Here is a 26,310-nt window from a genome sequence, read left to right on the forward strand (position 1 = left end):
ATTAGTTGCAAGCACCACAGTAGAAGTCAGAGTCTTAAGGGGAGAGAGTGCACTTTTTTCAGAATTACCTCATCAGTGTGTTTCAGAGAGGATGTTTCTGTCAAAAGTTGGATAAGGCAGCTGTATACAGATTTAATTGTATTCGCCTCACATGAAGTGGATACAGCAACCAGTGTTACACATGCATACATACAATTACATGCGTGCAGCACACACACACACACACACACACACACACACACACACACACACACACACACACACACACACACACAAATATACATGCACACCTATATGCAAACACACAGAAGTAAGTTTCCTATGTTGAGCATCAAACTTCCTACCTATCTAGTTACACAATCTACAGAGCACAGTATTATTCACAAGTGCCACAGAGAAGACTAACTTTAAGGATGTGAAAAACCACATTTGTACTTCTTGAAAACCCATTGTTTGGAACAGATGATACTGTGCATCATGAATATGTGTGCACAGGCCAGTATAACATCACTATGATTGTCCCATGTAATTACATATTTCTCTACTAACATTCAGATACAGCTCTTCATGTACGTTGTGTTACTGTGAGGAACATAGACATGTTTCACATTATGTGATGCCATAGAAATTCACTGTTGTAAACCAGTAATCAAACTCTCCTGCCACTTCTTGCTGGGTTGATTGCACACTTGTATTGTCTCATACTTGCACAATGTGCATTGGCAAGACAAACATGCAAGTCATACATAGGGGAGTGCATTGCAGAATAACAGTGATGGATTATGTGAGAATAAGTTAACCAAACTTGTAACACAGTTGAAAATGTAAACAGTGTAGAGCATATATACATTAACTGACTAATTTAATTGAGACAACATCAGTCTGAAATCAAGATAACCTGCTGACAAAATTAATACAGGCATACAAACATTGTGCAACCTAAAATAAGTGATTTTGTTTTTTTATTTTACTCTTTGAGCACAGCATTGCTGATTGCAATGTATTAGCACATGTGTAATCATATCTTGAAGTGTTAAATTTAGAATGCCAGTTAACTGTATTCTGTGTTGCTCTGTGCCAACTTTCTTACAGTCTTCACAATAGGGAGTAGGAACATTAATATAGAAGCACAATAATGATGTGTTAAGGAAATGTGTAGCCAACATTTATAGCCATTGTAGCCAGACAAAACATTCTGCAACATTTTTTTCATCCATCTGGATTCACACTTTTGGAACACTCCAAGAAAAATATTTATACCTGAATATTATCTAAGCATACCACGTAGGAAGTCATACTTCTGATATATATATATATATATATATATATATATATATATATATATATATTTAATAGCTGACTGTATGTGACTGTATGTATTTATCTTCATTACCCTTTTGACCACTATAATTTGTAAATCCAACTTTTCAGCTTCCTGAAAAGTACATTAAACTGAGAGTTTCTTTCAAAACACGCTCTGGACTTATTAAAAGGCAAATAAGTATACACACTCTCTTGTCCAGTATTGTGACATAGTAAATCATACTTGTAATATGTAAACATGCAGTTGTTAAAAATATTTTAATATTTGAGAACCTTTTTAAAAATGTTGTTGTTAAAAATGTTTGAAAATATTTTAATAAGTCCAGAGGTTGTTTTGAAAGAAACTCTTAAAGGAAGTAATTTCTTATTGAGTGAATCCTCATAGCATCATCAGTGTGTTGGGAATAGCCCTCACTCATTGGCTGACTTACAACATGCTTGCACCATGAACTGTATTTAAATGGACTGGTTTTAATGAGTGCCTTTACTTGAAGAAGTCTAATCACCAGGTGGGACGAAAAGCATTTTGTGTTCACGGTTGTTTTATCTTCTACTTCAGTATATATTCTGTATTTTCTATTATTTTTGCTTGTGCTATATTAAAGAAAAGGAACTACAGTACTTGGAGTGGACTTACCTTCTTCCACAAGTGTCTTGGATTGTTGTTTGGTCTTCTACATTTCCTGGTTTTGTAGAGGTATAATAATGATGGCTCATAACAATATGTTGCCAACAGGTACACATAAAATAGTGTACCAAAAATAGTCAGTATCACTGAGCTAATAGCTGAAAATAGTCAAAAAAGTATCTACATTTTGCATTATCTTATCATGCCACAAAGGAATTACTTCTTCACCACATTTAAATAACACAAGTGAAGTGCAGCGACACCTTTCTGAAGTAGAAGTGGTGAACAGATAGAGATAGACAGATTCATGCATTAAAGAACAGCAACAATATGTTTTGTGGATATGTAGCAACATCTGTATGGTGTACTACTCTTTGTTTTTAAATCACCATTAATCTCTCATTCTCTGTACAATAAAGTGCTTGCTATAGGGACAAATTATGGGTAGAAGAGTACAACAAACATGAAGACGTAAGTAGGATTAGGTTGGCTTAATAACTTTCAAAAGAAATAAAATGGTCACAGCAAAAATAACAAACAATACCACTTTATTTCAGGATTCTAGTAATCTGTATTTAACTTTCTGTGCATTGGTTTAAATTTCAGTTTGGCAGAATTATCTAGCAACAAATTAACCTTTGTAACCCCATGATCACTGCATATAATGGTGGTAAAACTTGACTTGAAGTAAAAGAAATTTCTCTGGGAACACAAACAATGTGTAGTATGTTCCGTCCCCAGGTAGGTTGTTTACAATCTGAAGCAATTGTTGTTCCTGAATATACATTGTGAATAATTTCCTTGCTAAAGTTGTTGAATCAATATTATTCCAGTCTGTTTCTGGTAAATTTATGTCCCCAGCTAATATTATTCCCTCCCCTGTGTTTCATGCAAGAAATGTATGAATTCCTCTAGGTCATCTACACTTGACTTTGGTGGTCTATACACCAACAATTGTTATATGTTCCAGGGTTGTCTTTATTGTCACAGTTACACAGTCTATAGTATTGGTGTTTTCATTGAACATGTAATAATCACGTTTCATAACTATCTTTAATCCCTATCATAACACCTCCACCTGATTTTTTTTAGAATGTCTGTTACAGTAAAAACATTTATACCCTGACAAAACTGGTTTCCAGTCGTTGTTCTTTAACCATGTTTAACAAACAATAACAACATCAGTCTTGTGGGAACGTATCAACTTTTCCAATAAAAAATATTATTAAGCTCCTAGCATTAACAACCATTAGAGATGCATCACATGTTGCTATCTGTGAACTGTTAATTTTTTGACCTGGCAAAAATCCTGCCTAGTTTTTGTCAAATATTGCAAAATATCTGCTGCAAAAATTCTTTTCCTTGATCTTGACAAATGCACGCCATCCTGTTTGAACAAGTGTGCCCAAATGTATGCTTGGATCCTCTATACATTTCCATGTTTTTAAAACAGGCCATCTTTTCCATGTAGGTATTTACCCAAAAAATATGTTAATTCACAGTAAACTGACTATCCTTTCTATAGGTGATTTGTGACAAATATGTCCAAACACCAGTACAATCTATACTATCTAAGAGGGCTGTCAGATCCCTACTAACAGTCACAGAATCCTTGTGATGACATAATTTATACCGACATGAATAAAAACGGATCCATACTTCTTTACATAAAGGTGTTCCCAGGCTTGTCTCACATCTTCTCTTTTTGCTCCTGGCAATACATTAAGGTGTTCCCAGGCTTGTCTCACATCTTTTCATTTTGTTCTTGGCAAGCATAACACTATTTGATGTTCATAATCTTCTCTGCAAATGTAAGTATCAGTTCCTCTAATAATTGAATCACCAATTACAAGAATATCTTTGCTCGTCAGCTCTGAAGAATCTTCAGCTTCTGATACAATAATACCTGTTCTATCAATTGTTATGAAGGATTGATGTTCATCACCGTTAGTCTTATTACTCCTACTGTTTTCATTGTGTCTTAAATTCTCATCCAGCTGGTACTGTAAATCCACAGCTTGAGCCATGCAGTCAGCATCTGTCTTTCTCTTCTTTTTTCTTACAGTAATGTTATTCAGTCTTTCCACAATCAATTTTAATTTTTTCCTTTTCACCTGCCCCTTGCTTCTTTTTTCTACCTTCTCTTTTGGAACAATGATGCCTTTTTCTGCAGACTGAAAGTTTTCAGATAGAAAAATAGTATCATTCCCTTTACATAATAAAGCTGTGTCCTTTTTAGCAAGTATTCTCTTTCCTTTACAACCGTTAATCAGTTTATTTTTCTTTCTTGTTATTTGTTGTGAATGTCTTCCTTTCTTTCTTTTTTTTGTTTCCTTCTAAACAAACAAGATCCTCAGAATGCTGAACACTTGCATCCAGAATTCCAAGGTTGTCAGGGGCTTCATCTTGTTTCATAGGGGTTGAATGATCTTTGCAGACAATAGATGCATCATTTCCTAAATGTGTTCTATTTGTTCTTTACCTAAAATTATTTATTTCACCAGTCCAGTCATTAATATATAAGACAACAGTTCTCCAAGCCATGCCAATTGCACGAGTGCAATCATCATCATTAAGTCTAGATTTACTTCTAACAATGGTAAGCAAATCATCCATCTTTAGACTTGAGGAACACAGATCACCAGTGTCATCAGCTGTTACCTTTAAATATGCATAGCATGTATTATACTGTACAAGATATTTGTGCCTTAGCAAATCATTAATGGGATACTTATTTAAGGAATCCATATTCAGCTGCAAATGAATAAAATATTATAAAAGAAAAGAATAATCAAAATCAGTTACCACAGAATTCAAAGAGAACTTAAATCAACTTCTATGACAAAAAAATCACACGAGCAATATACAACTAAATACTGAAGTAAGTACAGTAAAGTTGTTCTGACAATACAAGTTCTGCAAGCCAGGCAAAAGCTGTAATTCTTTTACATCTTCTGCTCACTATCGCTCACAGTTGCACTTTTTTTAACAGTAAAGATCAGTAAATCACAAACCAAGGTAGAATTGTTTAGATATGCTAAGGAGTAGAATTTTTGCATGGCAATGTGGGTATAAATGTACATACACTTTGCAAAGACTAAATAAAATAATAACAACAGTGAATAGCTTGTTTTGATGATGCTGAGAAAGAGATGATAGGATGTGGGACATATATTATAGCCATGTGTTATATTAGGTGCATTTAAGAGAGAACTTGAATACTTTTTAATGGGGTGATTACACTTATGTGAATTTTATTTGTTTGGGTTTGATATGTAAATAAATAGAATGAATTTATTTTGACTTTTTCCAAAATGAGCAGTATTAAGAAAAATTGAAAACAAATGCTTTATCATTTGTTTAGGAGGTAATAAAATTGATGGATGAACTGATTGTTAACAGAGAATGTGCATTCAAGACAATATACTACAGAGTAGGTATGTAAATATATGGTTGCCTTGGTAAATGCGTAAAGACAGAATTATGAAGTAAACAGACTTACTTAAAAAACAGAATGGGAATTGTAGGTTAGAATAGATTGGTGTGCTTAATAATTTAACTGTTTTATTATATTATTTAGTTTTCTGTTTGCCAGTGAAAGACAGACATAGGTTATTATTTTATTTGTGGTTTCTTGTTTTTGGTGTTATTGTAATAATTTATGTTCTATATTTTTAGTGAATTTTGAATTTAATTAAGTATGTTACATGGTATTAAACAATATGCCCCATGTAAAAACGTTTTAAAGTTGTTAGTTTGTTGATATAATAACGACAGACAGGAAACAGATGCAGTGTGGATATTGTACGCTAACATCATTACAGATACAACACTTGAAAACAAACTCTAATATTAGCCAAATAACCTAAATAAATCTAGATAAAAGAATAATATACCTTAACTGAACTAAGTTAGAAGGAGTTTGTATAATCAGATTATGACACAGCAAAGACTACAACAGGATTTACATAATGTTCTTGCTCAGCTGAAAATATTTCGGTTTATTATTTTTTCCAGAAGAAAAGGATGTGATTAATTCATTTTTTGTTGCATAAAGAAAAATCAGTAGAATGACTGCTGGAAGTAAGCCCAGGATTTTACATCTTGTTGTTACCCTCTGGCTACTGACCCCGTTTGCAGCTTTTAGCTCAAAGTTTCCTGACTGCTTCATTTTTTTTGTCCTGCAATTACAAGCTAACAATTAATTATTTCAGGAGCTAGAAACATTTCTTGCAATCACTGATTCTTCAACAGAATAAATTTACAGGTTTCATACTTATTTTTTTCTGTATTTCATAAAACAACAGAAAGAATTCTCCAGTTACCATTAAGACACCTTATTAGTGCAACTCCACAGTGTAGTTTCAGCAACTCCATGGTGTAGTTTCAGTTGCAGATTTCACAACGATCAAATGTAGCTTATAAATGTGTTACACTATGAACCAAGACAAGAAATAACGTACAGAGATCACATTTTTGCACGAGTTTGTTTCCTATGGTATCAAACAAGCATGAGAAAAATGCATCTGATGAACAATACCCTTCTATGACTTCATAAGATACATGCACACCAAGGAAAAGTTTTCATTATTCAGGTGGCTAAGTATATGGTGTCACATAGATAGGATTTACTGCATTTGACAGCTTTATCTCTTTTTTTTTTTTGAGGAACACAGTGATTGAACAGGATATAATTCCTCCATAGGGCTTTTTTTGTTGCTCATTCATTTCACTGAGTCAAACTTTTTTTTGACCTTTGAGATTTTAGAACACCATGTCTGTCTGTCTGTGAATAACTGTTATTCTATGCACTAGAAAATTCATATTCATTATTTCATTAATGGTGTCTATCCGTCTTAGCCTTTGCTTCATCTTCTTATCTGACTTTGATCTTCCCCATGATTGTTGCAACTAATAGAGAGTCTGGTCTTTCTGTTAACAAGATGACTGAGTTTTAATCTTTACTATGAGCCATTTCAGTGAACATGCTGAATGTGTTTCTTTAAATATTGAAAAATATGATGTTCTTGAATCTCACAGAGTTCTTAAAAGTTTTCACCTGAATCACAGTTCAAAAGCATCAATTTTCTGGTACGTAGACTTATTTATTTATAGTTGAACTCATACAACCTTATGTTATCACTGGGAAAACAATAGCTTTGACTATATGGGCCTTTGGTGATGTTTTGTCTCTGCCCTTTAAAATCTTATGCAGATGTAACATAGCTTTCTGAGCATGTCATGAATCAGAATCTGCAGAGTTCTTAGAGCCCAGGAATAAATCTTCAACTGCCTCTACTTCTTCCCATCTATTTCCAAACACTTGATTAGGCAAGAAGACATAATTATAGTTTATTGATGCAGGGTAGCAAACTGTCTTTTCTGATTTTTACTTTTACTTTCATCAGTTCTTCCTCACTTTCGGCCATCTATATGACATCATCTGCATATCTTAGGATGTAAATATTTCCCCTGGCAATTTTGATTCCAGTATCTGATACATCTAACCAATCATTTTACATAATATATTCAGAATATAAATTAAATAAGTAGAGTGACAATATACATCATTTTCATACTCCTTTACAAACCTTGCGCAGTTATTCCTTATTTCTACTGTTCCTTCTTTTTCTCCATACATATTCCTCAACAGGCAAATGAGCTGACTTGATTTTCTCATTTCTGTAAAAACTTGTAAAATTTTGTATAGTCCACACAATCAAAGGCTTTAGCGTAGTCAATAAAGCAGAGGTTTTTTTTTCTTAAACTCCCTTGCTTTCTTTACCATCCAGTGGATGATGGCAGTTTGAGCTCTCATACCTCTGACCTATCTAAAACAACCTGTACATCTGGCATTACTCTTTCTATACATTTACAGAGTCTTCTAACTTGCTGAATCTTGAGTACCTTTTTACACATTTTCTAATTACAGAATGTAAAAACTTAAAAAAAAAATCAAAAACAAACAAGCAGAGGTAAATGTGATTTTGTTAAGTGCCTGGAGTCACAACAGTAAGAACGAGAGATTTAGAAATGTTCCCTGCTTGGAGAATATTGATATATATGCAATAAAATAAACCAGTTTGAAAATCAAAATTGCATATGCAATATTCCAGAGTTTGCCTCCTCTCATTCCTGCAAATGTGATGGGGTTTGTGATAAAGTCTCTATATTTACAAAGTAAACACAAAATCAGTGAACTGCAAAGGTGAGGCTTCTGAACAGCAACAAGAATACTCCAAAAACAGCAGCTTAACTCAAATTTCTCCAACCACGAGACAAGGATCTGAATTCCACTCAGTTGCAACACAGTTTATTGGTACACTGCACAAGTGCTTTCACAAATAGCTTCTTCAGGTGTATAGCTACCATTAAAATACACACTCTTTATATAGCACTTGAAATCAGTCACATGACTTCAATTAACAATTTAAAGGCATATATATATATTTTCAGTGCTATTTCTTAATGCAAGATCCAGAACTTTATATAATATAAAATGTTAAAAATATGAATAAAAATTGAACATTTCACCTATTCAGTGATCTCTTTTTCAATACTGGGCTTATAGGAATAGAGTCATTCAGTCCATGTCCTGAACTAGCCCTTAACCTAATAATCCATTCAGCTTCTTTCTCCTCAGTTCTTGCTCTTATATCACCTCCTCTTATATCAGTGAATGTTCTGCATAAAACAACAAATTTAAAAACATGTTGTTCATTGGTAACTGACACATGCTTCGCTAGTGCATTAAAACTACTTTTTTCTTGATATGATAGATATGTTCTCTTATCCTATCTTTTAAGAGACGATCTGTTTTCCCTATATAAAAATTGTGACATGTTTGACAGATGGCCAAGTATACTACATATGCTGTATCACATTTCGCATAGGTTCGCAGGTAAAACATCTCACCTGTATCTGGATGTTTAAATTGTGAATCATCACAGATAAAAATACAAAAATTGCACTTGCCACATGGTCTAGTACCTTTTTCATTTTCTTTACCTTTCAATTCTCTGTCTATGCAGAGTCTTCTTTTTAAGTTCTTCTTATTTTTAAAGCTAAATTGTGGTCTTGTGCCTACTAGCTCTTTCATTTTACAATCTGATGTTAATATATTCCAGTGTTCATTTATAATGTTAGTGTACAATCTAACATCCCTTGAATAATTCAGACACATTCTAACATTCTTATGTGTCACCTTCCCTCTCTCTTTCACTGTTTGTTTTGAAAAATATGGTTTGGCCTCGTTCCCTCTTTTGCTCATTACTTCTTCCATATTTTTAGCTACCATTTTGTTGTCATAACCTCTATCTAACAATTATTTTTCTGTCAAGAATAGTTGTTTCTCATATTCTTTAGTTTTTACACTCAATCTTGATGCCCTTAGAAACTGATTTTGTGCTACATTTCTGAAAATAAAATTAGGATGCATACTATCTCTGCTTAATAATTTATTTGCATGGCATGTCTTTCTAAACATCCTTGTGCTAACCTTGCCTATATCATGTTTTTCCACATATACATCCAAAAAACTAATACCATCCATAGAATGATTCATGGTAAATTTAAGAAATTCTGTAGCATTATTAATAAATTCTAAGAATTCATATAACTGACTTTCCGTCCCCTTCCATAAAAGGAAAAGATCATCTACAAACCTTCTGTAAAAAAATGATCATTTTGTCAAACTTTCCTTTTATGACATTTTCCATTTCCCATTTGGACATAACTGCGTTGGCATAACTATTAGCACAAGGAGTCCCATTGCCACTCCATTCTTTTGCCAATACATTTCTTCCCTAAATACAAAAATGTTATTTTCAAGCATTAATTTTAACAATCTTTGTAATATTCCTATAGTTCTACTTCCAAATTCCTTATTCATTTCCAATAGATGTATCACATTTTTAATGCCAACTGTATTTGGTATAACTGTGAACAGTGAAACTACATCTAGTGTAACAAAAAAGTACTGTTCTGAAGCATCTATTTCATTGATAAATTAATATAAATCCCTGAGAAAATGCTCTGTGTCTTTCAAGTTATATTTTGATTTATATACCAAGGCCTTCAGGTTTTTCTCAATGAATATTGAAGCTGGTTCAGTACACCAATTCTTTCCAGCCACTATTGGTCTCATTGGGGGTCTAATAGAATTTTTATGTAATTTAGGCAACCCCTGAATCTTTGGAATGGTTGGATCCGTAATTACTAAATATTTCACCATATTATTATCACAAAGCTCTAATTCTTCTAGGCATCTAATTTCTTTTTCTACTCTTAGTATCATATTCTTACTTTGTATAGATGTAATTTTTTGATAGAAGTCAGTGTTATCCAGCATTTCTAACATCAAACTATTGTAATCAGCTTTATTCATAACCACTGTTTGCCCACCCTTATCTGCTGGCCTAATAGTTATCAGATTATTGCTCTCTAAATCATGCATAGCTTTAAATTCTTCCTTACTTAAGTTATGCCATTTTTCACTTTCTTTAAGTTGTTTACGCTCATAATACATTTTATACATATCAGAGATACAAGTTTGCTCAAATGCATTAATTAAAACATTTTGTTTTGGAATGAATAAACTCGGTTTCCTAAAAATGGTATCATACTCTTTTTGTTCATTATCAAATAACGTTTTCAATGTCAAATTACGGGTAAACAGTTTTAAATCAAAGATAATATCAGTAATGTTCATGTCCATTGCCGGTATAAAGGATAACCCTTTTTCTAAAACATTCAATTCAGAATGTGTTAAACAATAGTCTGATAAATTTACAACTAATGTCTTACTTGTTGGAAGGCCTTTTTTATGGTAAATAGACTCACCGGACCTTCGTCGAATTTTCTTTTGTTTCTCACTGTACTTCTCCCCCTCTGTTGTTGTCGCGATCCGCCTCTCCCGTTCCTGCTCATAGATCTCTCCCTTATAGGCAGAGGGAAATTCAAGCCTAAAGGGACAGCTCCTTTTAAAAAAGAAGAAGTTGAGTTTACCAATACATTTTTAGTGCTTGGCATTTCATTTTCTGCTTCGTGATGTACTTCCGCACTTACTTGAAATGTCTTCTTTCTTGCTCCAAGATTGGAAGTCGCCATCACATTCGAAATGTCAGACGTCACTGTGTTTCCTCTATCGTCATAACGACAACGCTTGTCACCACAATCATGCCCTTCCACTTCCACTTGGCCAATCAGTGTCTCTCTAGGGATCGAATTTTGTGTGAACTGAGTTTTTTCATTTAGTGGTTGAGACTTTAAATTATCATTAGGTGCCATACCATTATAGTCATTCATATCTTGTGGCCAGGTGAAGATATGGCCCAACGAGAAATCCTTCCGATCTCTGCAAAGTTTTTTTAATTTGATTTGTAAAAGTTTTCTGGCATATGCTGTCAAATTATCAACCATATCAGTCATAGGCTTAAGTAGTGCTTCTGTAGAATAAGTTCTACATATGTCAGTATATTTCTTCTTTATACTGTCATTAGTTTTTAACATTTCTCTCTCTGCTGCCGAGATTAACAACTTTAAATACCCCAAGCTGGTGTTTATATTTAGTTGTTGTCAATCGCTTAACAATATGGGGTCACACTCAGACTGTGCATGATTTTTAAGCAGTCTTAAGCCGTGGGGTATGACACATTCTGTTAAACAAGCTTCTAATTGAAACTTCTCATATTGTGCACGCTTTAATTTATATAAATCTTTTTCTAAAGAGAAAATATCTCTTCTCATGGTCAAAAAGTCTATATTAGAGTGTTCTATCCCTTCAATGACCATCTCACTTTTCAAAAGAGGATTTTCTTCTTCACTCACCTTGGACAAAAATAGGTCTAAGTTGTTTTCAGTACATTTCACTTTTAAGCCTGGTGTATAATCAAGTTCTATATTATTATCCATTTCAGTAGCCATAATTCCTGAACAATTGGGTAAAAATTGTAGAGACTTCTAAATAGTGTAAACCACCCAATGTAACAGGCACCTTTGCATAAAAATATCCCAAAGTCTCTATATTTGTCAAAGAATGCCTGAAATCCGGGAGTAAAAAAAAAACAAATTTTGACTAGAAATTGTTCCCACAATAATAAATATCAGTACTATTGAATCCAAATAGCATTCCATATAATTGAACATTTGTAATTCCAAACATGTTTAACACTGGCAGAAGTGATAGAAAGTCATTTGATTACTTCTCCTGCTGTTAAGTCTGAGCAAGACTGAACACAGTGGGGATTGGGAAATTTGCCCTTTCCCTACTATAGAGTGATCTCAGAGTTAGTATCTATAAGTAGCTGGGGGTCACCTCTCACATAGGGGTGCCAAGGGGTTTGTCCTTCTGCAAAAAACAGAAGTGTTTTGTTTTTTTCATTTTCATGTCTTTTGATCTTACAAGATTGATCTTTAGCTGTTTGACGTTTGTGTACTTTGATATTTCGAAGTACACCCTGAATATAATATTATAATAACTTAGTGTACACCAGACTTGTCCCATGCAGGGCTTAAGAATTGACAAATTGAATTCCAAAATGTTACAATCAAAAAAATACAGCTTTTATGTCAAATGTTGACTACCCAAATATTAATGGAGTAATCTGTTCAATATCAAGTAATTTTGCCTGTCAATATTTGGCTATATTTTTTAAACACAGTAAGAATTAAATGCATAAAACCTAATTAAAAGTGGAACTATAATGAGAGCATAATGCAAACAAAAGTCTATGACCTGTCCACTTATCACCCATGGTTCTAGCCTTTTTGATTAAATCAGATCAAAACACCTAGGGGTATTGAGAAAGAAGTATAACATGACTACCCTGCAATAAATGGCATGGCGGTGATAGAGAAACATGGCCGGATAGGGATTAGGTATGCATAAGCCTTCTTTAGCTATGTTAAGAATCTAAGTGGCAACTCACAAATATGCACTGAACTAGTGCAAAATAGCACAAAATATACTGAACCTACTGATATTGCCAACATCCTGGCAGATAGATTCAGTGCAAACTTCACCCCCCTCTCATCTCCAAAAGGGCCCACAACAATATCAGAAAAGTGTAGTGTCCCAAAAATCACAGATGCACAGGTGAAAACAGCCCTTTCAAAAGCCAAAAACACAGCGTCAATGGGACCAGATGGTGTCCCAGGCTGCGTCTTGCACGAACTACAGAAAGAACTATCCCCCCACCTAAACACGCTATTCAACCTCAGCCTCTCCACAGGCTACATGGCCATAGAATGGTGCACTGCAACGGTTATTCCTCTCCACAAAGGAGGGGCCACAACCGACCCTGGTAACTATCACCCCATAAGCCTGACTAGCCTGGTCGGCAAGGCCATGGAGCGCATCATCATGGAACTCATTAACAAAGACATAGGTTACCTCCAAACACTTGACCCAACCCAGTTCGGCTTTGTTAAGGGCAGTTCATGCCTACTAAACCTGGTTGACTTCTTCTAGACATTCCCCAAGGCCATAGATGAGGGAAAGGTGGTTCACACAGCCTACCTTGACCTTGCCAAGGCTTTCAACACCATTCCCCACTCGGGTATTACAGAAAAACTCACCAGCCTGAACATAAACCCCTACGTCAAGACATGGGTTGTCAACTGGTTTACAGACAGAACTCACACAGTAAGAATAGTGGGCTCCAGGTCCGACTCTAAAAAAGTCACAAGTGGTGTCGCACAAGGCTCGGTCCTGGGACCCCTACTGTTCGGCATAAACTTCTCAGAAGTACAGGCAAACACAGGAGGAATATGTCTAACCAAGTTCGCCAATGATTGCAAACTGGGAGCCATAACTGACTCTCCGGCTGACATGGACATCCTCCAAAATGGCCTTACTGAGATGGACACCTGGTGTCAAAGTCATGGCCTCAAGCTATATGCCAAAAAATGCATAGTCATCCCATTTGGGAAAAACAAAACACCCACGAATTACCACATAGGTGGCAGCCCCCTTAATACAGAAGAGGTAATAAGAGATCTGGGGACCCAGGTAGATAGTAATCTCTCCCTTGACAATCATATTGCCAAAGTAGTTAGGCAATCCTTCTATGTGGCCCATCTAATTACTAAAGGGTTTGCATCTAGAAATAAAGAGGTTATAGTGCCCCTCTACTCATCACTCATTAGACCCATCATAGAGTACAATGCCCCATTTGGGATGTACCTCACAAGACACTTCCAACAGCTGGAAAGACCACAAAAGTACCTCACCAAGAGGATTACTGGTCTCAAACATATGTCCTATGTAGCCCAATTGAAAAAACTCCGGCTGTACTCAGTGGCATATCGCTTACTCAGAGGTGATCTCTGCCTGACTTACAAAGCCATGTCCAACTCAGAATTGATGGACATGCTCCACCTAAAGAAATCCAAGTCACTGCAAGCCACGCGCTCTAGTGAGTTAAACCTCACCACAACAATAAAAAGAATATGCTGGAGGGATAGACTCCTGTCACAGAGACTCCCCATGCTTTGGAACAAAATTCCAAATTATATCAGGCAGAGCCCCTCACTAACACTCTTCAAGAGAAACCTTGATGAGTGGATGGGTAACAGAAAATATACCCCTGGGATCACTTCATTGGCTTTGCTTGACAGAGGATCAGTTAATTAATCACTGGGGCGGCAAAAGCCGACACACTCTGGCTAGGCTTATAAATGTCCTTGGGCATATAGCCTAGTACCTACCTATGAACCTATGAACCTATAAGTGCCAACACAGTGTAGGTATGCTTGGGTTAATGCAGCATAATGATGCCTCATCATAGCAAAAACAATATTTACCACATAAGTGAGAGGGCCCTGCTATGAGTGAACACTTGAACTGAGGACATCGGCATGTGGATAGAATACCAGATACTATATTTATACACACACACACACACACACACACACACACACACACACACACACACACACACACACACACACACACATCAAAGTGTCTCATAGTTGTGACGTGCACAGTCTGGAGCCTATAAATGGCTATCCAACAAATTTCCAGTTGCTTTTGTTATAAAAATGGGAAGTAAATGGATAGATAGTCCAAGCAGAAAGAGGAAAAGTAAGAAAATTAATACACAGAAGGGTAATGAGGTGGGAAAAGTGGTGTAGAGTTGGGAGAAGATCATCTATTTTTTTGGGACAGGAGTCTTTTTCAATGAAGAGTAGAGGGTGAAAGTAGCATGGAGATAGTATGCGTTTGAAGAAGTTCTATGGACAGTAGTAGGGACCGACACATAAACATACTATTGAAGATACTCACACCAAAGAGGAAAACAATAAGGAGAGACAGACTGACAGAGCATAGACAATTAGTGACAGAGGGCTTTGACTACAAATGGGGGTGGAAAGTGACACAAAAGGAAGGTCATCATCATGTTGAGGAATATAGTGGGATGACAATGGCCTGCCAAGCTGGCCCAGAGGAAATTCATCTATAAGTCAATCATCCCTTATTGCCCATTAGTTGGGTCTGGGCAGCTATATGATTCTACTAGCCATGACAGAAAATGTTCTAGGTGCCAATGAGGATATTGAGTTGCTGGTCCACTTCTTTCTTCAACAGGCACCTAATTGCATACTGGTTAAACCCAGTAGGGTCTCTCTGCAATTCTCTTAGGAATAGTCAATGTCATCACTGGAGAATCAACAAAAGAAGCCACCAGCAAGACCTCCAAGTAACTTTCCACAAGATTACCTTCATCACCCTGTAGAGAGGCAGGCCTAGCACCTGCTAGAAACTCGGTGGTCAACAATGAGGCTGATGATGGTTGCTCATTCCTGCCTATATCATGTGGGAGCTCAGCTAGAGTTTGATCCTGTTGTTCATAGGTTCATAGGTTCATAAGTTCATACTAGGCTATCTGCCCTAGGGCATTTATAAGCCTAGCCAGAATGTGTTTGGCTTTCGCCACCCATTTTAAATTTATTTTGCTATGCCCTTTTTCGAGGTTAGTATACTGTGCCTCTGTCTAACAGTGACACAGAAGTGATACCCAGGGTAAACCTATGATCTCCCATCCACTCATCAAGATTCCTCTTGAAGAGAGTCAATGAGGGACTCTGCCTAACCTGGACTGGGATTTTATTCCAGAGTGAAGGGAGCCTCTGGGTTATGAATCTGTCCCTCCAGCATGTCCTATTTATTTCAGTGCTGAGGTTCAAGTCTCTTGAGCACGTAGCTCGATGGGATTTGGATTTTCTGAGGTGCAGCATGTCCATTAATTCCGGGTTGGACATGGCTTTATATGTCAGGCACAGATCGCCTCTGAACAGGCGGTATGCCACTGAGTAGAGCTGGAGTTTCTTTAACCGGGCAGCATATGGCATCTGTTTGAGCCCTTTGATCCTCTTGGTGAGGTACTTTTGGGGTCTTTCCAGTTGCTGCAGGTGTCTGGTAAGGTACATCCCAAAAGGGGCATTGTACTCAATTATGGGCCTGATGAGGGATGAGTAAAGAGGCAAGATGACCTCCCCTGATCTAGATATGAATCCCTTCATGATTAGGTGGGCTATATAAAATGTTTTTCTAACCACTTTGGCCACGTGGTTGTCAAATGAGAGATTGCTATCAACTTGGGTCCCCAGGTCCCTAATTACTTCTTCTGTACTTAATGGATTATCACCTATGTGGTAATTTGTGGGCACTTTGTTTTTGCCAAAGGGGATGACTATACACTTTTTGGCATTTAGCTTGAGGCCATGGCTCTGGCACCAGTTGTCTGTTTCTATGAGGCCCTTTTGGAGGATGCTTGTGTTGGCTGGAGAGTCGATTATGGCGCCCAGTTTGCAGTCATCTGTGAACTTGGTCAGCCACAGTCCTTCCGTGTTGACCTGTACCTCCGAGAAATATATACCGAACAAGAGAGGTCCCAGAACTGAGCCTTGTGGGACACCACTTGTAACTGGTTTGGAGTCTGACATGGCTCCAGCAATTCTAACCATGTGGGTTCTGTCCTTGAGCCAGTTTGCAATCCATCTAGTGACATAGGGGTTTATATTTAAGCTGGTGAGCTTATCTATAATGCCCGAGTGGGTATTGTATCAAAGGCTTTGCGAGGTCCAGGTAGGCTGTGTGGACCACCTTCCCCTCGTCAATGGCCTTGGTGACTGTTTCAAAGAAATCAACCAGGTTTAAGAAGCAGGATCTGCCCTTAACAAAGCCGAACTGGGTAGGATCCAGTGTCTCTAAGTCCCCAATATCTTTATTTATGAGGTCCATGATGATCCTTTCCATAGCTTTGCAGACCAATCTAGTCAGGCTTATGGGGCGATAGTTTCCAGGATCTGTTGAGGCACCACCTTTATGGAGAGGGACCACTGTTGCTGTACGCCACTCTTTGGGCACATATCCTGTAGTAAGGCTGAGACTGAACAGTAGTTTTATGTTTGGGTTTAGCTCTTCTTGGAGTTCATGTAGAATGCAGCCCGGGACACCGTCTGGTCCCATTGAATCTGTGTTTTTTGCTTTGGAGAGGGCGGCTCTTACCTGAGCATCTGAGATGCCAGGGGGGCAGCACTCTGCTGGGATAGATATTTGCCCTTTTGGTGGGGAGGGGGGGGAGAAGTTTGCGCTGAACCTGTCAGCTAGGATGTTGGCAATGTCTGTGGGTTCAGTGTATTTTTTGTCATTTTGGACTAATTCTGAGCATATCTGGGAATTACCACCCAGGTTCCTAACATAACTAAGGAAAGCCTTGTGATTATCCTTAGTGTCCTGTGCAATTTTTCTCTCATAGCTGGCCTTAGACAATTTTATGAGTGCCCGTAGTTTTTTGCTAATACTGATCAGTGATGCCTTCCCTTTTTGACATTTTGCTCTATCATTTAGTAGCTTTCTCCTTCTATTGTATAGTTTGTTTATGTTTGGGGTCCACCAAACAGGATGTCTGCCTTTGGAGGATTGGGTCTTGGTTTTATTTGGGATCGCATGATCCATGCAATCCTGAAGGCGTTCATAGAATGCGTTTATAAAGGATTCTGCGGTCTGGGCAGTATTTTCCACAGGCCCGGGGGCTTTGAAGGATTCTACCTTGGTTTTGAGGAGTGTGAAATTTGCTTTAGAGAAGTTTTTCACTGTGGTTTTCTGGGCAGGGGATGGGGTCGGGATGTGAATATCCAGTGAGATTAGTTTATGGTCTGATCTTACCAGTGAGGGATACACTTCTGGTCTGGAGCATAGAGTCCCCATGTTGGTGATGATCAGGTCCAGTATATTTTCCCCTCTTGTGGGAGTGGTAACAAGTTGTTCCATAGCATTTGAGTTTATAAATTCTAGGAACCTTTGGGCTAGGGTGTTGGAGCTAGAGTAATGCTCCCAGTCTATGTTTGGGTAGTTGAAGTCGCCCAATATAATGGTGTTTGGAGAGATCTTCATATTTTCCAGTGTTCTCAGAAAGGCCGAGTGGGGTTCCTGGGTTTGGGAGGGTGGTCTGTAGCAGGCTATAAACTGGAAGGCAGTTTTACCCACTGTTAGTTGCACATGGATAGTCTCTGATGCTTCGTGCTTTGCCACCAACCTGGAGGTGTGGGTATCTTTGATGAATATCGGTACTCCCCCTCCTTTTGTGTTTCGGTCCATGTTTTGGAGCCGAAAAGCATGGTATGAGGTATAACCTGGTAGTGCTGGTGGCTATGTTCACGTGCCAGATCAAGTTCATGACTGAGTGTAGACCAGTAATGCAATGCTCATCTATGGTATTGCAGTGAATGTGGTCATTAGCATAGAGAAATGTGGCAGTAACATGGGCAGTCTCTAGAAGGGTATGAAGACGCACATTATACTGCTGTCTTTCATGTGTAATGGAGTAGTGTGATGACCGCAGTCCCGGGATCAGTACATACTTATGTCTAGGATCACCATGCATGCACACCATATGTAACTCAAAGCCCATACATAGTTCACAGTCCACAGCTTCTACACTTTGGCACAATGTAAGAAAAATTACCTTATTCCATTTCTCAAGGTTGTGCATACCACAGGAGTGCTGTTGACAGTAAGGAGGCACATGATGAATTGCATAAATTGTTATGCATCTCCACACTGATCTACATGCAACCCCATAGGTGTAACTAACCTATCAAGGGACCAAAATAAAAGCAATAGCTGGAGAGGTTCACAACACATGAGATTAGGATAAGCATATCTTTGACAAGGATAAAGAAGACAAGCTCTTTTACAACCAGCTTTAATAGGGACTTGGGCAAGACACCAGTATAGTAGGTGTCCATAAAAGGAAAACAGTACAGATGCTTTGCAGGATCACTGATGTGTTCTAATATGCCCAGACCACGGCACAGAGGGAAGAGAAAAAAAAAAAACAAGATAGGTTGACCAGTGGAGGTTGACTTCCAAAAAATGTGATCTCGTAGATAATGAGGAATTCCTGCTATTCCTCAGGTGTGACAGCATACCACTCAACTGTACAGATTTTCACAGAAAGTCCAGATTTGGGCCTCATATGTTTGGTCCATTTTTCCTAAAATTTTGTTTTTCTGGTAAATTAATGACAAATCATTAAAGACTGAAGTTCAAACATAATGACAGACATTTGAGTTTCGGACTTCATATCCTTCAGAACATTCATTCGTTTGTGTCTTTTGGCTTTTCCTGGTTAGGGGTCGCCACAGCAGAACTCCGGTCTGCTAACGATTGGTAGTTGATTTTTACATGCTGAGTTACCAGCCCTGATGCACAACCTTCAACGAAGGTACGCCCATTCACGCATGTCTCCACGCAGAAGACGCTCTAGCTGAGAATCGAACCGGGCAGCGTCTTACTGTGAGGTGACAATGCTACCGCAGCACCACCACCGCGGTTATCCTTCAGAACATTCATGCTAATGCAAAACCTGTTATTCTATCAACATTATAAGTTTGTAAGAGCAATATTTAAAATTGACCCTATTTTTGGGACTTTGTCCCACTTTTATTCATGGCTTTATCGAGATTTCTTACTCTAAGAGGTTGAGAGGTATGAGTGACAGTGAAAGAACTCACATACCTGGTGATGGATTGCAGGTGGGAGTTGTGCTGGTGATGGTTGCCTGAGTATAGTAAGGGATGCTGCAGGTGAGTACTGGTCCATGTCATTCTGTTGCCTCTTGTCTTTTGTGTACAGACCTGGTAGATCCACCAGTTGACTCACTAATATGTTTTGGCTTCCCTACAACTTGTTAAGAACACTGTTAATCAGTTAGGTTAACACATGAATAATAACATGAAAGGAGACACGGTTAACTACAATGGGGTATGCCACAGAAATGGTCATTTAATTTGTTTTGTGTCTTGTTTTTAGAAAAGGAAAATATATATTTTTATTCAGTTGTACTTTCCGTTTTACTAGATTTCTGAAGGTTCTGAAGATTTGGCAGGATTGTGTGGATTTTGCAGATTTAAACTGCTTCCATGCCAATTGTCTAGTGGTCATTAGCTGCTTAGTTTCAGGAATCATCCAATGCATAGGATTGGATTTCTTTTTTTTCCTAGTGAAACTAGTGAGTTAATTAGTGTTAAGAACAAGTTGTTAAATTAGGTGACAGCATTATCTAATGCTAAGTGTTTTATTGTGGTCCAGTTACAATGTTGTAAGAAGCTCATAAATGAGGATTTCATAAAGTTGTATTTTTATTTGTTTATTTTGGAGCCTACACAATGATATGCATTTTTTGTATTTTTCTTATTTATTTATTTATTTATTATGTACGTATTTATGCTTTATTGAATAAGTTAGTTCCAATTGGCTAGTGGCTTGTCTTTAGGGGAGACCTGAAATGGTTTTCAGACTGACCAGGGAAAATTTGGCCAAGGCACTGGGGAGCTTCCCCTTTTCTTTTTTGATAAGTGCCATGGGATCCTTTACATCCATGTGAACTACTCCCAACTCTAGCAGATGGGACATCTGTTTAACATCTCATCTGAAGGAAGGTGCACTTATGAGTACAGAAACCCCCCTCATGCTGTACTCCAGTGAAAGGCATTGAAATAGAACCTACAGACATCAGACCTTCTGGCACCAAAGGTGACTGGACTACCCGCTGAGCTTAATAACTCTGCATATTGTTATTATTACACTGACAGAGGTCATCTTTGGGCTTGATTTCTAACTTTAAATTCCATTGCTGCATAGCAAAGTTATAGATTAATACAATTATCAAACTAAGACATACACACCTAATTATGGTTTCTGAATTGAGATAAGCACCCTGTACCCACAAATAAAGGGGTTGTATCCTCACAACCCTGCTAACTTAGATATACTAACTCTGAGATTTAGCAATACAGCAAAAAAGGTAAAACACTGTTCCATATTCCACATATTCAGCTGCTAATCTTCCATTTACTCTATTTGAAATATATTTTATTCAGTCTCCTTGCTTGAGTAAAATACATTTGACAGTAGTGTAATTTGACATCTACCAGGGAGACAAGAATGCTTATTATGGCAGTGGTTCTCAGGAGCATAAAAATATATTGGTTTTATGTGCAGAGCTGGATCATGGTCAAATGGGGCCCTAGGCAGGGTAATGGAGCAGGGCCCCCCCATATACACAGCAGCCCCTCCCATCCCCACTGCAGCCATTCCAATATCTCATTACTTGGCTATTTCTCCACATAAATGCTGTTCAAACCTCTCAGTGTGCATACTATTTTTTTCTTTACTTCTACATTTTGGATATAATTTTAAAGTTTTAGTTTAAATTTTATAGCACAAACACTGATAGACATTTGCTAAATAAAACAATACAGTCTCACAATGAAAACAGACTTAGCATTAATGATACATTTCTCTGTCCTTGAAGCTCTCATTCATTGAAATGGCATTAAAACCCACATTAAAAAAAATGTATGTGGGCATTGACAGATAAAGTTTCCTTTGGACTGTTTTCAAAGCATAGGCCCCTTGCACACATTTTTAGGACCATGCATACATGCATGTGTTCTTTGATTCACCTCCCTGATTGCATTAAATTATATTCTTTGAATAATACAGCACCACTTGTAACAGTGTGATTTAAATTTACAGCTTTGAACATTTTCTAGTAAGCAATAAAACAAAACTTATGTACTAATAATGACAAAATTTCCCATTTTAATGACAAAAGGCCACTCAAACTTCTGTCATTTTAATCCACCAATATCAGTCAATATGCACAATCGCTGCAGAAGTAAAAGTCATCTGAATAATTCCACATTAAAGAGTTATGCAACTAATGAAGAGGTTACTACTAGCAAACAACTTTATATTTCAGTGTTTCATCTGCAAATTCAGTGGCTGCTGCCCTTGAAGAATAAATTGCCCATGTTGCATTAAAAAAATGGTAAGCTGGCAATATTTTAATAGGGAATGGATGGCAAACCAATAACAGGTTCATAGTTGCTAGGCATCTCATTAAAAGGAGGACATACTCAGAACTGCAGTATCTGCACCCGCCTTAAAGTACAATATAGTTCCAGCAATACATCTGGGTTATGTGGGAGTAGAACCCACAGCCTTATGGATCAAGCACAAGTATGCTACATGTTGTTCTATTAACAATGTTTTTAAGTTTTATAGCACAAAGAGTAATGATCATTTACTAAACAAAGCTGCATAAACATGAACACACAACATGAGCAGCAGTAAACATTTCTTTCCTTGAAGGACAAAATTCCTTGAAAATGCACTGAAACTCATTTCTTTAAGTAGTCTGTGCTTCCTTCTGTTTCTGCAGAAGGATGGTTTGTCTGTACAAGTGCAGTTATCATCCAGGCAGTGGGAAACATCATGGAAAAAAAAGAAGCAAGTAGGAATGCCTTGTATTTAAATTTTACAAGCAAAATGCAGAAAAGAAGAAGCAAGCAGTGCATAAATGAATGAAGGGATATACAGACAAATAGGGCAATCTTATTACCCTTAAAGAACATGTGCAATTTTTTTTTTGTTGTTGTTAATTAAAAAAAGTAAATGTTGTGGTAGCTCCTTAGCAAGTCAGCCCCTCCCAGCAAGCAAGCCCTAAGCAACTACCTAGGTCACCTGGTGCTGGATGTGTCACTTTGTGTGTGTGTGTGTGTGTGTGTGTGTGTGTGTGTGTGTGTGTGTGTGTGTGTGTGTGTGTGTGTGTGTGTGTGTGTGTGTGTGTGTGGTATATTGCATGAATAGGATTACCAAAGTTTATGATTTGCATGTAGCAGTATTTTTTAAGATAATGGTGCGAGGGACCTGGTAAGTATAAGTATAGCACCATCAGAGGCACCAGGGATGGGAAAGGTAGGGGAACAAATTAAGCAGGCATTGACTAGGTGTGGTAATCAATCAGGGTGCATATTCATACTCAATCATCTCCTAACAGCTGAGCAATGGCAGCAGAAAAAGGAATTAAACTTGCAAAAGGTGCAATGAAGTCTCCTCTGTTGCAGTAGGATTCTATGGCACTGATGAAAAGGAGCTGTAGGGTTTACACAGTGCAGTAGAAATAAACTAGAAATGTGAGGAGTGGTTCTAATACAGATAAGTAAAAAGTGGTTGCTCATCAAGCTAGTAATGGGACAGAGTCAGAAGAGCACAGAACACCACACTGAATGTTCGTTTGCTCAGAACGCAGAGCCCAAAATGATCGGCCCACAGATTCTGCTGTTGCCTCTTGTCTTTTGTGTTCAAAACTGGCAGATGAAACAAGTAACTCATTAATATGGCCATGTTTCCCTACCACCTGTTAAGAGCACTGTCTCAGTTGTACTAACACATGAATAATAACATGACAGGGGACACAGTTAACCACAAAGAGATAATGCTGTTGGAGAGGATTTTGGCTACATAGGGAAGCAGACAAGGATGCATAGTCGTGATGCATGGGAGTTTGGTCCGCTCAAGATAGTTAGGATTGTTGCTTACACAGCTATGTGATCCTGCTTGGTCCATTATGGACAAGTAGGCTAATTTCCTTGCTCAGCCATTGTATTTCGTCAGGTGGGGGACAGAGAGAGAGAGAGCGAGCGATGCACAGACACATGCACGCTCGCACACACACACACACACACACACACACACACACACACACACACACACATACACAAATAGCTAGGTGAAGCCAAGAGATATATAATCAGCTAGAAAAGGGGCAAGTGGTTATTATAAACTGACAACATAAACTGTCAAACATATATATCTTTACTTCACTTTAGACCCTTCAATTTTTTCTAATTAGTCCATAAAGGCCCTAATAAACAAAGTTAATCAAAAATACACAGAGAAATAAAGGTGCTAAGCATTTTACCTGTTTTTTTTTCCTAACCAAATGGCTACAGATATATATTATTTGTTGACCTGCAAGATAACACAGTCCTTATATACTTTATATATAAATAAGGAAAGGAAGCTATATGAGGTTGTTATAATCAAGTTCTTAGGCTTACTGGCAGACAGGTAACCTTTATTATTCAGTTATTAACCCATATAATTTAGAAACAGCCATATTATAATCAACTCTAGTACTTACACTTTATGTGCTGGTATCAAGTAAATGAGTCATAAACATCTGAATATAATGTCTCTAATGCATTATAACTGTAATGCCCCTCTTGTCCACAAGCTTTATAAATACATTTCTATTTAAACTTAATTATTTTAGAATTTGCCATTCTTTTCTAGTCACATAATAATTATACTGTTTTGTGTTACAAAATTCATCATATAATTCAGAAACATATGAAATAAGCATCATAGAAAAAGTATTAATATATTTGATAACAGACATAAAACACTTTTTATGATATAAAATCAGTTATCATTTTCCATTTGTCAACAAACATATAACAAACTCAGCATTAAAATAGTTTAGAAATTCTATAGCCCTTTCATTATTGCACACATTTTACAATAAATGAAGCTTTCATACAATTTTATAAACATTAGTTTTTATATTGTAAATTAGGCAAATTAGTTAAAACAAATTCTGCTCCCATTTATAACACATTATATATCTCATTTGAAAGGCCTTTGCCAGATAACTTTCTCACCTTAGTGACAAGAATTAAACAAGTTATTTCAGTCAAAGAAAATTAAATAAATAAATAAATAAACAGTTGGAAGGTAATTTTGCATGTTTCCACTAGCAGCAGACAAAAGTGAAAGTACCATGGACAGCCCCCCCCCCCCCAAAAAAAAAAAACTTATATGTACCAACTTCTTGATCATACGAACTAGAAGAGGGCAGAAATTCCACCAAAAGGAATCACTTCAGGCATGACTCACTGACGATTTCCTACAGAGTAATTCCAGTCATCAGCGAGGTTAAGTAGTGGAAGTCAAAGCTCAAGAGCTCAAGCTTCCTCTACCAGTAGGTTAGCCATTTGATGCAGTCAGTTTGTAAATTAGAACATAACTGATTAACATGTCTAATATGTACACTCTGTATCCTAGTTTGTTAATACACATAGGTGGGATACTGTTATCAATCTCTTTTTTTTAGCTGTTGACTTGGGAGGCACCATCAATAAAGGGAGTAGTTGCAAGTTTTAAATGATCTAATACATTTGGATGCAATATTAATTTTTTTCTATTTCTTAAGTTTCAAAAAATAAAATATAACAGTGTTCTCAGTCAATATAATTTCTCTAGCAGCTGATTTACATTTTCAGCCATATCAACAACATTATTAGGAATGAAAAAACTAAAGGGGATTTAACAGATGTTCCTTTCTATCATGGAATAATGATTTCACAGAACCATGAGAAATAGGACTCTGAAGTCATACTATATTTAGGATATGTTCACTGACCACAGAAAACAGCAATAATATCCAATAAATTCACAGCAATAATGCAAATCAGGATATTTATTAAACCATCACAATGTTCTAGTACATCAAAAGCTTAAACTTAAAGTTAACCACTTGAAATGTCAAGACCCGGTAGAGTGTTTCCTGAAACATAGAGAGTGAATGGCCATAAAAGAATTTACATATATTGTCTGAAATGACCATTTCTCAGAAAATTCTCTTTTGTCTGAGGTAAGACAATCTCGAAGTTGGTATTTGTTAAGTTCGGGGAGTGTGTGGGGTGCCTTGGGGAGGGGGGTTGTTTCCTGAAATAAGAAGTTTAAAGGAGAAGAGAGAACTTCAAAATTAATTAAAACATAAATATAAACCAAGCTATGACATCAGCAAACAATTAAGCACATCAATCTAGTGCAATTAACTTCTCGAGTTTATCCTATGGATTGAAGGTACTAAAGTTAAGTATGTAAACAGGCTGTTTGTATTATAACTATCTTTTTAAATCCATTTCATCTCTGTCTTAAAAATATACATGTGCTAAAATATTAATGTGGCTATAATCTGCAGAATGATATGACATTA

The sequence above is a fragment of the Protopterus annectens genome, chromosome 6.part0 (assembly GCF_019279795.1).
Source record: "Protopterus annectens isolate FY-2018-M chromosome 6.part0, PAN1.0, whole genome shotgun sequence".
Classification (NCBI taxonomy): domain Eukaryota; kingdom Metazoa; phylum Chordata; order Ceratodontiformes; family Protopteridae; genus Protopterus; species Protopterus annectens.